At 42.4% G+C, this 12,500-nt stretch overlaps 2 protein-coding genes across 11 annotated transcripts in view; one reads left to right on the top strand and one right to left on the bottom strand.

Annotated features, from left to right (window-relative positions):
* The window catches only part of slc20a2 (solute carrier family 20 member 2), a 205,630-nt gene that overhangs the window by 135,343 nt on the left and 57,787 nt on the right, over positions 1-12,500 (bottom strand). The window lies entirely within an intron of this gene.
* The window catches only part of LOC133556337 (bifunctional methylenetetrahydrofolate dehydrogenase/cyclohydrolase 2, mitochondrial-like), a 143,765-nt gene continuing 142,087 nt past the window's right edge, over positions 10,823-12,500 (top strand). Inside the window, exon 1 of the mRNA XM_061906164.1 lies at positions 10,823-10,970. The gene's annotated coding sequence lies outside the window, so the exon portion shown is untranslated. The remainder of the gene's footprint in view (positions 10,971-12,500) is intronic.

The raw sequence follows: 12,500 nt of genomic DNA, 5'->3' as shown, positions 1-12,500 counted from the left end.
ATAAGGTGCTGTTGGTAGCCATCCACAAGCTTCTGGTTGAATTTTTGACCACTCTTCTTGACAAAATTGTTGCAGTCCAGCTAAAATTGTTGGTTTTCTGACAAGGACTTGTTTCTTCAGCATTGTCTACACTTTTAAGTCGGGACTTTGGGAAGGCCATTCTAAAACCTTAATTCTAGCCTCTTAATTCCTACCACTTTTTACGTGTGTTTGAGGTCATTGTCCTGCTAGAACACCCAACTGCGCTGATGATTTTAAGTTATCCTGAAGAAAACATATATATACATACATACATACATATACACACACACACACACACACACACACACACACATATATATATACATATATATGTATATATATATATGTATATATATTAACTGTCTGGAAAGGACCTATAATGCATTTAAATTAAAGTGGAGTGGTAGTTGTTTATTTTTTGGTGACACCTAATGATAAAATATTTAAATGTATTTTTTTATAATATTTCAGACAGAGAAAACAAATAAATACAAATACATACATCTACAGTATATTTACATACCTACGCACACACACACACGTACATGTCATGATAATAGAATGGATTTATGATTAATGATTAATACAAAGGGATATTAAAAGTATGTGAAAGTCCTACTTTGTTTACTTCCGTGACGACCTCATTAAAGTTTTGTAATCAATCATAAATACCAAGCAGCTAAAATGCGCCAAACATGGATAAGTGTGGAGGGAGTGTTATACATTTTCCCCATCATGCATTGTACTGGGTGTAAATGGGAGTAATGTTGTGTTATGTGTGGCCACGTGTGTTGACTTTTTGTGTTTGTTGCAGGTAGATCCATGAGTGGGAAAAGTTGTTTGGATTGGGTTACAAAAGTTAATGCTGTGCTGTGTACTCTTGAAGTGCAAAATCCACAGTAATTGACCTGATTTACTGATGTTGTCCACATGACAACGGCACATTTGCGGTAATTAAAATATTGGCTATTTTAAATGAAGCTGTAGGCGCTCCGCGGGCCAGTTTCCTCATTAAACTTGTGACGTCTCGGGTGCCAAGCTGAAGACGCCCAGGGCCAGGCGGGTTGTCATTTGGACACCTCTAGTTTAGACGGTGAGATGCTTATAAGAGTTTGTGAGTCTCCTTGGTCTTGTCCTTACTTCCACACTTAACTGCCAAATAACTTCTTCAGGAGGTGGGACTCCTAGATGCCTTTTACAAACATTAACGTATGGTTGTCATCTTACATAACCAAATGAAACATGATCCATGAACCCAATAAGGCACGCTTTAAAAAGACCAGTTACATGTGCAGCTTCTCACTTCCCAGTTATAAGTGAAACACACAAAGTGGTTTTAGGTTTCTTCTTACTAATGCTGGTCAGAGATTGAAGACGATGAACCTTTGCAACCCAACCATCCATGTCCCACTCTTGGAACAACTTAAAACCTAAAAGTGGTTGCCTGTTAATGTACAGTAAGATATGTAAGTCGAAAACCCTATATTACAAATATTTTATTTTATGCCTTACAACTTGAGACTGATTTTTTTGCTGAAAACAACAAAATAAGCATAGAGTAATGTTTTATTTTTAGCATCTTGGAGAGACACTACCAACATCAGACGTCTGTGTCTTCAAAGACAGACAAAGTAAGAGAGAGAGAGAGAGAGAGAGAGAGAGAGAGAGAGCGAAAAGGTTGAGAGAAGGTGGATCGACTGGCCTGTGCCCTCCTGCTCCTAATCCTGGCTTTCAGCACATGACCCAGCTAAGGGTATTAGGGGGCGCTTTGATTAGGCCTGCTGCTGTGAGCAAATAGCGGGAGACAGGGAGGGCCGAGGCGAGGGTACGCCAGCTCTTTTGCTCGGCCGCCCCTCAGAAGGCTCTGAAGGAACTGCTGCCTTCCTGCTCGGCTGCATTGACCGCGCATTTGACCGTGGCTTTTTGAAGTGGTGGCGGCGGCAGAGGCTCGCCGGGTTAGGTCCGGAAGTCAGTGGATTAGTGGCATGATGTCATTCTAAGGTGAAAAATAAGAGTTCACAAACGTGCGGCAAGAATTAGACAGGTTTTCTACTTGTGAAACTCACATTACGGAAGGGAGCATCACAACTTCGAGAGGCTGCCTGCACTTATATGTTGGTAGTGGGGCTGGGCAATATGGCTGAAAACTGTGTCATGATGTACCGTATTTTCTGAACCATAGGGCGCACCGGATTATAAGGCACACCACCGATGAGCGGAAACTAGTCAGGTCTATTTTCATATAAAAGGCGCATTAAAGGGGTCATATTATGATGTGTCAAAAGATGGAGCTAACTGTTCTAATTACTTTCAGACTTTACTTAAAACAACAACGGAGCAGCATCTTCTCATCTGTGGTTCACTAGTGCAAAAATGCCGGAAAAGTGTCCTGTGAAAAACTGTCCGACTGGAACACTAATAACTGAAGTTCCGTGGGTGAATTATGTAAACTCACTTCACTGGTAGTTTTTAGCGCTTCCACAGCAAGATATAAGTTGGAACTTTACGCTACTTTATATTAGAAATGGCAACGGTGGAGGATGAAAAAGATAGTGAAAAAGAAGAATCTTATCTACTACGGCATCGTCACAGACTACATTTTCCGGACTTGTGCAGATCTCAAATACACATCAGCAGATACCAGAAGGTAAGAAAAGTTGGTTTTGCATAATATTGTGAAACAAAACACCAGATAATATGTCTGCTAATGGGTGACATTTTGCGGTTCTTAAACACACACCAGGGTTTCCCACAGCGCTTTGTTGCCAACAAAGAGCCGTCGCCTAAGCTAAAGTATTATCAAGCTGCTCCGCTTTATACTGCCTCTGTCTCTGTCAGTACTCTCTGCAGCACCCAGCATTGTCCCGCCCACAGAACCATCTAATAGATTGCACGCAGAGCGGTAACAGCCAATCAGCAGTGCATATTCAGAGCGGTAAGAGCCAATTAGCAGTGCGTATTCAGAGTGCATGGAGTCAGTGGTCTAGCGTCGTGATGAGCAGATAGGTGTTTAGCAGGTAAGCATCAGGCGGCGGCGTCTCCCCAAATTATAATAAACACCTCCCAGTCAACTGCAAGTAACATCACTATGAGCCTGTTGACGTTCTAGAAACATAAACGGCAGCTCAGCTCGCTCCCAGTCCTTTAGGAGAAGGCTAATTAGCTTTTAGTGTAACGTTACCTCATTTTGCAGTGTATGTGTGTGCGGGCGTGTGTTACGGACAGGAAAGTTCTATTTGTCTGTTATTTCACTTGACCTTTTTCTGTGTTGATTGAACTGTGTTAAAGCAGCAAAAAACAACATGTTAAATGAAGAGTTTCCTGAAATTGTCTCTGATAGTTGATATAATAATGTAACTGCATTTTAAAGCCTACATGAACGCCATGGTGTTCAGGGATGAATAGTCTCTCCTATTGCTATTGTACTATTTTGTCAGCTATAGCTACATTTATCATTGGTAATGTAGCAGTCTAGTTTTGAATGGCAGGCTCCCTGCTATCACATGTTGATAAAAATATAACATTTACTAATAAAAATAAACTACAGGCTTCCCAACTGCTGTAATAAATTCAGCATGATGAGTTAAACATATGCCATCATGTGGCATAATAATGACATCCTTAGTATCTCAGGTAACTAGGACTTTTTGTTTTTACTTAATGGAAAAAATCTTTAGATATATATCGTAAATCGCCATTCAGCAAATGTAGCGGAAAACACAACCAAACATTTTATTCTTCTTCACCACAGTCTGTAGTCAACTGCCCCCCAGGCTATGTGGTGGCAGCGACGAGGTGGAGACGTGAAGTGAAGTGAAGTGAAGTGAATTATATCTTATATAGCGCTTTTTCTCTAGTGACTCAAAGCGCGTTACATAGTGAAACCCAATATCTAAATTACATTCAAACCAGTGTGGGTGGCACTGGAAGCAGGTGGGTAAAGTGTCTTGCCCAAGGACACAACGGCAGTGACTAGGATGGCGGAAGCGGGAATCGAACCGGCAACCCTCAAGTTGCTGGCACGACCACTCTACCAACCGAGCTAAACCGCCATGTGATGGCGACAGGCCGAGTTACACCGATCCTTACACCCACCCACACCCTTCCCCAATCTATCCGCCAGAGAGACACAACCTTAACACATTTTCTGGGGGAAACACTGCACACCATAGTAATAGTTGTATCTCTGACTACGGTAGCCGTAATTGGCCGACTATCCATCAAGCAGTGAGGCATCTAAGTCATACTACAACATTTTCGCAGATTTTTGAGTGTCGTTTGTAATGTTCTTTATTTTCAATGGAACATTTAAAGTTCTGGTGATGTTTACTGGCGTCATATTGCAGTCTACACGTATCTTTTATCTGTGACTGCCATCTACAGGTCACACTTATCTTTACACCATGTTCCAAATAAAATTGCTTCAAGATCAGTAAGCACAACTAGAATTATTCCATACATTAGGTGCACCGGGTTATAAGGCGCCCTGTCGATTTTGGAGAAAATGAAAGGATTTTAAGTGCGCCTTATGGTCCAAAAAATACGGTATTTGATCTCTGCAGACGTGTAAGTCATAGCGGAAAACAACCCAGATAAACAGTACAGCTTCTAACCATTGATAAAAAATAGCAAAATGCATTTACCCCGGATAAGATCTTCAAATTAAGTCATCAATAAGTGAATTCCATTTAACTCACTGGATAAAATCCAGGTCCCTAGTTGATGTATGAAGAACTGTGGATAGGAAGTTGCCCATGAACAATAGAAATCTTTCATAATGACACAATCAGTGCAGCGAGAATTGTCCAGTGAATTCACCCCCCCAGGAATTGAAACAAAACAGGCGGTAGTTGCTATCACAACACTGCATAGTGAGGGGAAAAGTACAGTATTTAAAGGCCTACTGAAATTAGCTTTTCTTATTCAAACGGGGATAGCGGGTCCATTCTATGTGTCATACTTGATCATTTCGCGGTATCGCCATATTTTTGCTGAAAGGATTTAGTCGAGAACATCAACGATAAAGTTCACAACTTTTGGTCGCTAATAAAAAAGCCTTGGCTTTACTGGAAGTAGCAGACGATGTGCGCGTGACGTCACGGGTTGTAGGGCTCCTCACATCCTCACATTGTTTACAATCATGTCCACCAGCAGCTAGAGTGATTTGGACCGAGAAAGCAACAATTTCCCCATTAATTTGAGCGAGGATGAAAGATTCGTGGATGAGGATATTAATAGTGAAGGACTAGAGAAAAAAAAAGACGATTGCAGTGGGAGCGATTCAGATGTTATTAGACAAATTTACTAAAGTAATTCTGGAAAATCCCTTATCTGCTTATTGTGTTGCTTGTGTTTTAGTGAGATTATATAGTACCTGAAAGTTGGAGGGGTGTGGCCACGGGTGTAGTGACCGCCAGTATCTCCGTGGGAGGAGGTAATAGTCGCCGCAGCAGCTGCAGGGGAAGCTGGCTCCGCTCATAACTACAGTAAGAGCCAACTTATTACCACAATTTTCTCCACGAAACCTGCCGGTTGACATGTGGTCGGGATCCATGTTCGCTTGACCGCTCTGTTCCATAGTAAAGCTTCACCTTCGGGAATTTTAAACAAGGAAACACCGGCTGTGTTTGTGTGGCTAAAGGCTAAAAGCTTCCCACCTCCATCTTTCTACTTTGACTTCTCCATAATTAATTGAACAAATCGCAAAAGATTCAGCAAAACAGATGTCCAGAATACTGTGTAATTATGCGATTAAAGCAGACTACTTATAGCTTGGATTGAGCTGGAATATAATGTCCGCTTCAACCCGAGACGTCAAACGCACGCGTCATCATTCGCGTCATCATACCGCGACGTTTTCAACACGACACTTAGCGGGAAATTTAAAATAGCAATTTAGTAAACTTAAAAGGCCGTATAGGGATGTGTTGCAATGTTAATATTTCATCATTGATATATAAACTATCAGACTGCGTGGTCGGTAGTAGTGGGTTTCAGTAGGCCTTTAATACCGCATTTGTAGACATCATGTTGACAGACTTGCTACAGCAGCCTATTGACCATTAACTGTTGTGGTTGTTTCCCATCATGATAATACTGTGTCAAACAGTGCGAAGATGTCAGCGTGGGGAATACTGTATACCTTGAACGACATTTAATCTTGCTTTCCTCCTTGTCTGGCCTGACTTTACCTGAGAATAAAACCCTCAGATATGGTGAAGACCTGTTTGTTCTCGCACACTCTTGGTTTCCCTGGGGTTTCTAAAAGGACACAAGTATTTTGCGTATCAGTGTATTTTCCAGGCTCCATTCCAAATTGGTGCTCGTGGCTATGTTTGTAGTAGCATCCATCTAAAAAGGTTAAATTATGTAAGTTAACGTTAATAATTGAGGAGGGGGAGTATAGGGGAAAATGTACTAGACTACTAATCATACATTTCTCCTCCAGTATGAATACCCTCAATTATTCTTCAGAAACAGAGGATTGGCTAACAACAGCTCATTAGACCTTAATCACAGGATACCTTGTCATGTTATGATCACAATAATGTTCTCAGCATTGCACCAGTAGCTAGATTTAAACATATTTTAGTTGGAAGCTAGGTGCTTTTAAAAGTGGTTGTTGAATTGAGAGCAGAATCAATCCACAACACTGATATACAGGTTGGAAAACAAATGCTACCTTATGGTGATCATGTGCTTTATTGTCCCTTGTTGTGAGTTGTAAAATAGTATCTTCCAAGGGAGTAGGTTTGATTTTGAGATTGGTGGGGACACAAAAGTGCTCCAAGGCAGCACTCTGAAAGTTTACTTTTTTTTTTTTTTACATTAGCAATCATAATTTCACGTCTTGCAAATGTTATAGGGTAAAGCAACTAAAATGAAAGCAAAGGAGACAACTTCAAAGAGTTCTCATCTTTAATCTTTAGTGTAGGGCTGTAGTGCAACTGTGCATCATACTGTCAATTAACATAGCCCACTATCCATCAACAACATCAAAAATACATTAATGCAATACAACATTGTAAATAAACATAAATGAACTGTAATAATCACCAGCCTCTCCTTCTCTACTTCCTCTCTTCCTCTAACTTCTCTGGCCTCTCCTCCTCCATCTCCTCCAGCCTCTCTGCTGTCTGTCACTTCACAAAAAAATATGTTGATGCATAACAGATACATTAGGGACAATGACCATACAGCTTGATGGTACAGTTACTGCCTGAGCAAAAAGGCTTTTACTAAATATGAATATTACTTAATATTAATTAATTATATTTTATAATTGTAAAATCACATGATCATCTAGTGAGGTTTTATTGTATTTCCACCACAAAGTTTTGTTCATTGGTATTTTCAAACCGTTGCTCACTTCTACACAAATACATGAAACTAAAAAATAATTTAAAAAATAAAACGGAAAGGTGAAATTTGGTGATCTGATTGGCTGGTAACCGTGGTTTAAATATTGAGCACGGATACTATTCTAAAGCCTTATCACAGCGTGGGCTATCACTCCGCCTCAGGCACGCATGACTGGTATGAATGGAAGTTGTTATCATGTATCCATGACAACGGACTGTTGCAGTCCGTAGTAAAAGACAGCTGATGTTTTTACGATGTAAAAAAACGTAGACTAAAATAGTTGAATTCACATGTTTAAGGTTAACGTTCACCTCCGGGGAGGGTTAACAATGGTAGAAGGGACTGAGCATTGACTTTCACCTGACAAAAAGCGTAGGAAAATGTGAGGACTCTTCCTCGGCATGGTAATGCCGGTGTCGTTTTCCCGAGGATGCGTCGAAGCACAACACAGCAAAGGTAAGATATAAAGGTATTTATTAAATAACAAAAGGCTAGGAACAAAAACACTGGTGTAAAGAGAAAAAGGCAAACAAAAGACGGTAGCGTGAAAGCTAGTATAAACACATGGAAAACTAAAACTTGGTACGAGGACACAAAAGAGTAAAAAAAAACATTCAGCATGAAAGCTGGAATATAAAGTGGCTTAGCGTACAGCTAGCGAGAAAATACATACAAGGATGAGAGTCGTCACTTGTTGCGCGTGGGCAAATTAGGATCCGAGAATGAATAACGAAAAGGGGCGAGTTTAAATAAGGGAGGCGATTAGAAGAAAAACGGGTGTGCGTAGATAACAAGGGGCAGGTGAACTAATGAGCTACCATGGTGACAGACTAAACAGGAAATAAAGACGTTAAACAACAGGGTGATACTAAAATGGAACAATAAACCAGAATATGTACAGATCCGAGCAGCAGATCGCAACAGTATTCACCCCCAAAAAAAGACAGATACCAGATGTCCAAAAACAAACATGACAAAGAAAAGACTTGAGCCCCCTCCCCACAACAAGAAAAAAAATCCACAGACAAAGGGAGGGCGGAGGGAGGCCATGGTGGAGGGCCGCCAGGTCGTGTGTCCCCGAATCCACCGAGGACACGTCATGTGGCGGCGGCGGGTAGAACGCCGCTGCCGAAAAAGTTTGTGCGGGCGACCTCGAAAAGGCCAGATCAGTGGCCGGAGTGGAGGTGGACGCGCCTGCTGAGGCGGACGCCCGGGGTACGGCCACACCCGTGGCAGACGTGGAGGAGGCTTGGCAGCAGCAGACGAAGGTGCGGGGGCTGCAGCCGAAGCAGGTGCAGAGGCCGGCGGAGGATCAGGTGCAAAGGATCCGGTGCAGAGGCCGGCGGAGGATCCGGTGCGGAGGATCAGGTGCAGAGGCTGGCGGAGGATCAGGCGTTGGCTTCAGCCGAGGATCAGGCGTTGGCTTCAGCCGAGGATCAGGCGTTGGCTTCAGCCGAGGATCAGGCGTTGGCTTCAGCCGAGGAGCAAGTGCTGCAGCCGAAGAAGGCGGCGTCGTGGAGTCTGGCGTAGTCGTCGCCGTCGTGGAGGCCGGCGTAGTCGTCGCCGTCGTGGAGGCCGGCGTAGTCGTCGCCGTCGTGGAAGAAGGCGTAGTAGTCGGCGTGGAAACCGCAGTCGTCGACGCAGGTGTTGGAGTGGGTTCCAACTTAAGAGCTGGTGTGGACTCCAGCTTTGGAGCTGGTGCTGGATTGGGCTCCAGCTCTGGAGCTGGTGCTAGAGTGGTCTCCAGCTTTAGAGCTAATGCTGGAGTGGGTTCCAGCTTTGGAGCTAACTCTGGAGTGGAGAGAAACAGTTAGCAAAGTGTGCTATCGGATCACCAAACAACGGTGTAGGGGTCTTTTGTGCAGCTTGTTGGTAGCTATGTTCATGAGGAGGGAGACATGGAGTGGAATAGTCACTGTCGCGAGACAAAGCCATTCCTTGCGGCTTCCGCCTTCGCCGACGAGCGCGAGCGTTTCGGGAAGGGAAATCACTGAACCCGGAAACATCGATCGGAACCAGGTTTCCCTCCAGGTCCCACATCATGCTTTCGTCTGGATTGCATCGGAGAGTTTCAGCCTCCATCGCTCGGAATACCCTCCATGTGCCTTCGTCGAAGGTCTCCTCGTGGTTGCCAGACGCGGAAAAACTTTTTAATGCTCGGATCCTACTGTGAGGACTCTTCTTCGGCATGGTAATGCCGGTGTCGTTTTCCCGAGGATGCGTCGAAGCGCAACACAGCAAAGGTAAGATATAAAGGTATTTATTAAATAACAATAGGCTAGGAACAAAAACACTGGTGTAAAAGGGAAAAAGGCAAACAAAAGACGCTAGCGTGAAAGCTAGGATAAAAACAAGGAAAACTAAAACTTGGTACGAGGACACAAAAGAGTAAAAAAAAACATTCAGCATGAAAGCTGGAATATAAAGTGGCTTAGCGTAAGAGCTAGCGAGAAAATACATACAAGGATGAGAGTCGTCACTTGTTGCGCGTGGGCAAATCAGGATCCGAGAATGAATAACGAAAAGGGGCGAGTTTAAATAAGGGAGGTGATTAGAAGAAAAACAGGTGTGCGTAGATAACAAGGGGCAGGTGAACTAATGAGCTTCCATGGTGACAGACTAAACAGGAAATAAAGACGTTAAACAACAGGGTGATACTAAAATGGAACAGTAAACCAGAATATGTACAGATCCGAGCAGCGGATCGCAACAGGAAAAGACGAGATGCAGTGCTAATTTGGAACTAACGTCTGGATGGGTGGGACTATTTTTTCCACAGTGAGGCTATTTTATTGGATAATATGTATTTCTGGTTGAATACAACTACATTAAATTGATTGAGTATTCCTATTTCATATTGCCTTTATTGGTAACCGTTTTATAAAAGCAATATATCACTCAAGTCCATGGTATATGCTCATTATAGCACTCTAAGGAGCGTGACTGGAGTGATATATTGTTTAATTATTCAATATTGTTGAGCCTCTATACACCCTTGAAGTAACTTACAGTTTGACTCCTAAAGATGTCTTTTATATCCAGTCTTTTCATTGACATCCTTCAAAACCTACAGCACACACGCACGCAAACAGACACAAACACAATCTAAATCACAGCACTGATATTAAAATCCATCTAGCTACCGTGTGCCAGGAACAACAAATGCCGAACATGTTGACAACTTGCACTGACAGTTGCACCGCCTCTCGGTAGGTCGCTAGCAACTAGCATGTAGGCTAGCTTTTACAAGCAGAAAGAGTGACAGCGGGGACAGCCAATCACACGTAAGTTAGCATGAAACTGGCAACCAATCAGGGAGCGATATTTAGGTTAGAGGCGGGACTTCTAGCAGAGACCGACATTTAACCTTTTCTGTGCCATAATCATTGACTAAACATTACGGGCAGCGGTTGTATTGATAGTGACTACACAGTAGCAGCTGGATATGGTAGGGACGTGTCCCAAGCGTCCCTACCCAATTCTACGCCCTTGGTATCTTCATTTCATTTCATCATATCCTCTGAGAACTCTTATCTGAGTTTGGACGGCATGGCACAACACAACACTAGACCAAGGGACGTCAAACGGTGAGTCGGCCGATGCTTTTTATTTTGCCCGCCAAAACATCGCCCAGATAATTAAACCATTTTGTCTCACTAGAGAAGTGCTCATTTATGCAGTGATTCCGCCGCTGTACCGTAGGCAGCTTTGACGTGTGTGCGTCACAAAGCAGAGGGAGAATAACACAACCTGAATAAAGAAAGGCAAACGGACCGCCACGAATAGATGTGGTGCTGCCTGTTAGGTGGCAGTATGCATCGTAACACCGGATGCCTACTCAACATGCATTAAAAAGGAAAGACAGGAAGTGCAACTTCACAAGCCTAGGTAGAAGGGATGGAACGGTTTGTGGGGGGAAAATGTTTGGTTGATCTTATACAACGTAAAGCGAGGGTGTTGCTTCGGATCATCTTTTTTGTGTGTGTAATTAATACGTTTTAAGCATAAGGCAAGGGCTGGGCGATATGGCTGAAAACGGTATCACAGTATAGTTTTATACCGGTCGATATTTGTAATTATGGATATTTTTATGACCTATCGAATTTCAGGACCACGAGAAATATATATTAAATATAAACTTTTTTTTATTTCAAATGTAACCAACAATGGAAAACAATTAACGTAGACAAAATTCTAAAATCACGTTGAACACTTAACAATAACCTTTTAAAATGAAGGTGCAAAATAAGTACTATGTAAGAAATGCTTAATAATGTGTAACAAAATAGTGCAAAATGTGAAAATGTAAACATAGAGACCCCTGAAAAGAACTAGTTTCTGCAGATTTAATGCCAGGAAACTACAGTTGTGCTCTAAAGGGTGAGCACGGCTAAGGTAGTGTGGTATTACAGAGAACCTTGCATAATTTACAAACCACATTGGTCTGACTATGGTCCATTTGAAAAAATCCAAAAAACTGCCTTACTGTCGAGGTGACTTTTCCTGTTTTATCTACAATTTCAGTCATTTTTAGTTACTCTACTCACTCCATGCAAAGATTCAAGCAGGTGAGCATAAGGCAGCAGACTCCCCCCAAATGATAATAAACACCTCCCAGTCAACTACGAGTAACATCACTATTAGCCGGTCGACGTTCTAGAAACAAAATCGGCAGCTCAGTTCGCTCGCAGACCTTGAGGTGAAGGCTAATTAGCTTTTAGTGTAACGTTAGCTCACTGTGTGTTACGGACAGCAAAGCCCCGTCTGTCTGAGAGAAAGACAAGCATTATTGACCTACAGTTAAAAGTTATTTCACTTTACCTTTTTCTGTGTTGATTGAGCTGTGTTGAAGCAGCAAAAAACGACATTATGTTGAATGAAGAGTTTCCTGAAGCTGTCTCTGATAGTTGATATAATAATGTAACTGCATCACAAAGCCTACATGAACTCCAGGGTGTTCAGGAATGAATAGTCTCTCCTATTGCTATTGTACTAATTTTTCAGCTATAGCTACATTAATCATTAGTAATGCAGCAGCCTAGTTTTGAATGGCACAGTCCCGGCCATCACATGTTGATAAAAATATAACATTTACATAATAAAAATCCACGACAGGA

The sequence above is a fragment of the Nerophis ophidion genome, linkage group LG07 (assembly GCF_033978795.1).
Source record: "Nerophis ophidion isolate RoL-2023_Sa linkage group LG07, RoL_Noph_v1.0, whole genome shotgun sequence".
NCBI classification, from domain to species: Eukaryota; Metazoa; Chordata; class Actinopteri; order Syngnathiformes; family Syngnathidae; genus Nerophis; species Nerophis ophidion.
This window is presented reverse-complemented; position numbering and strand designations above follow the sequence as displayed.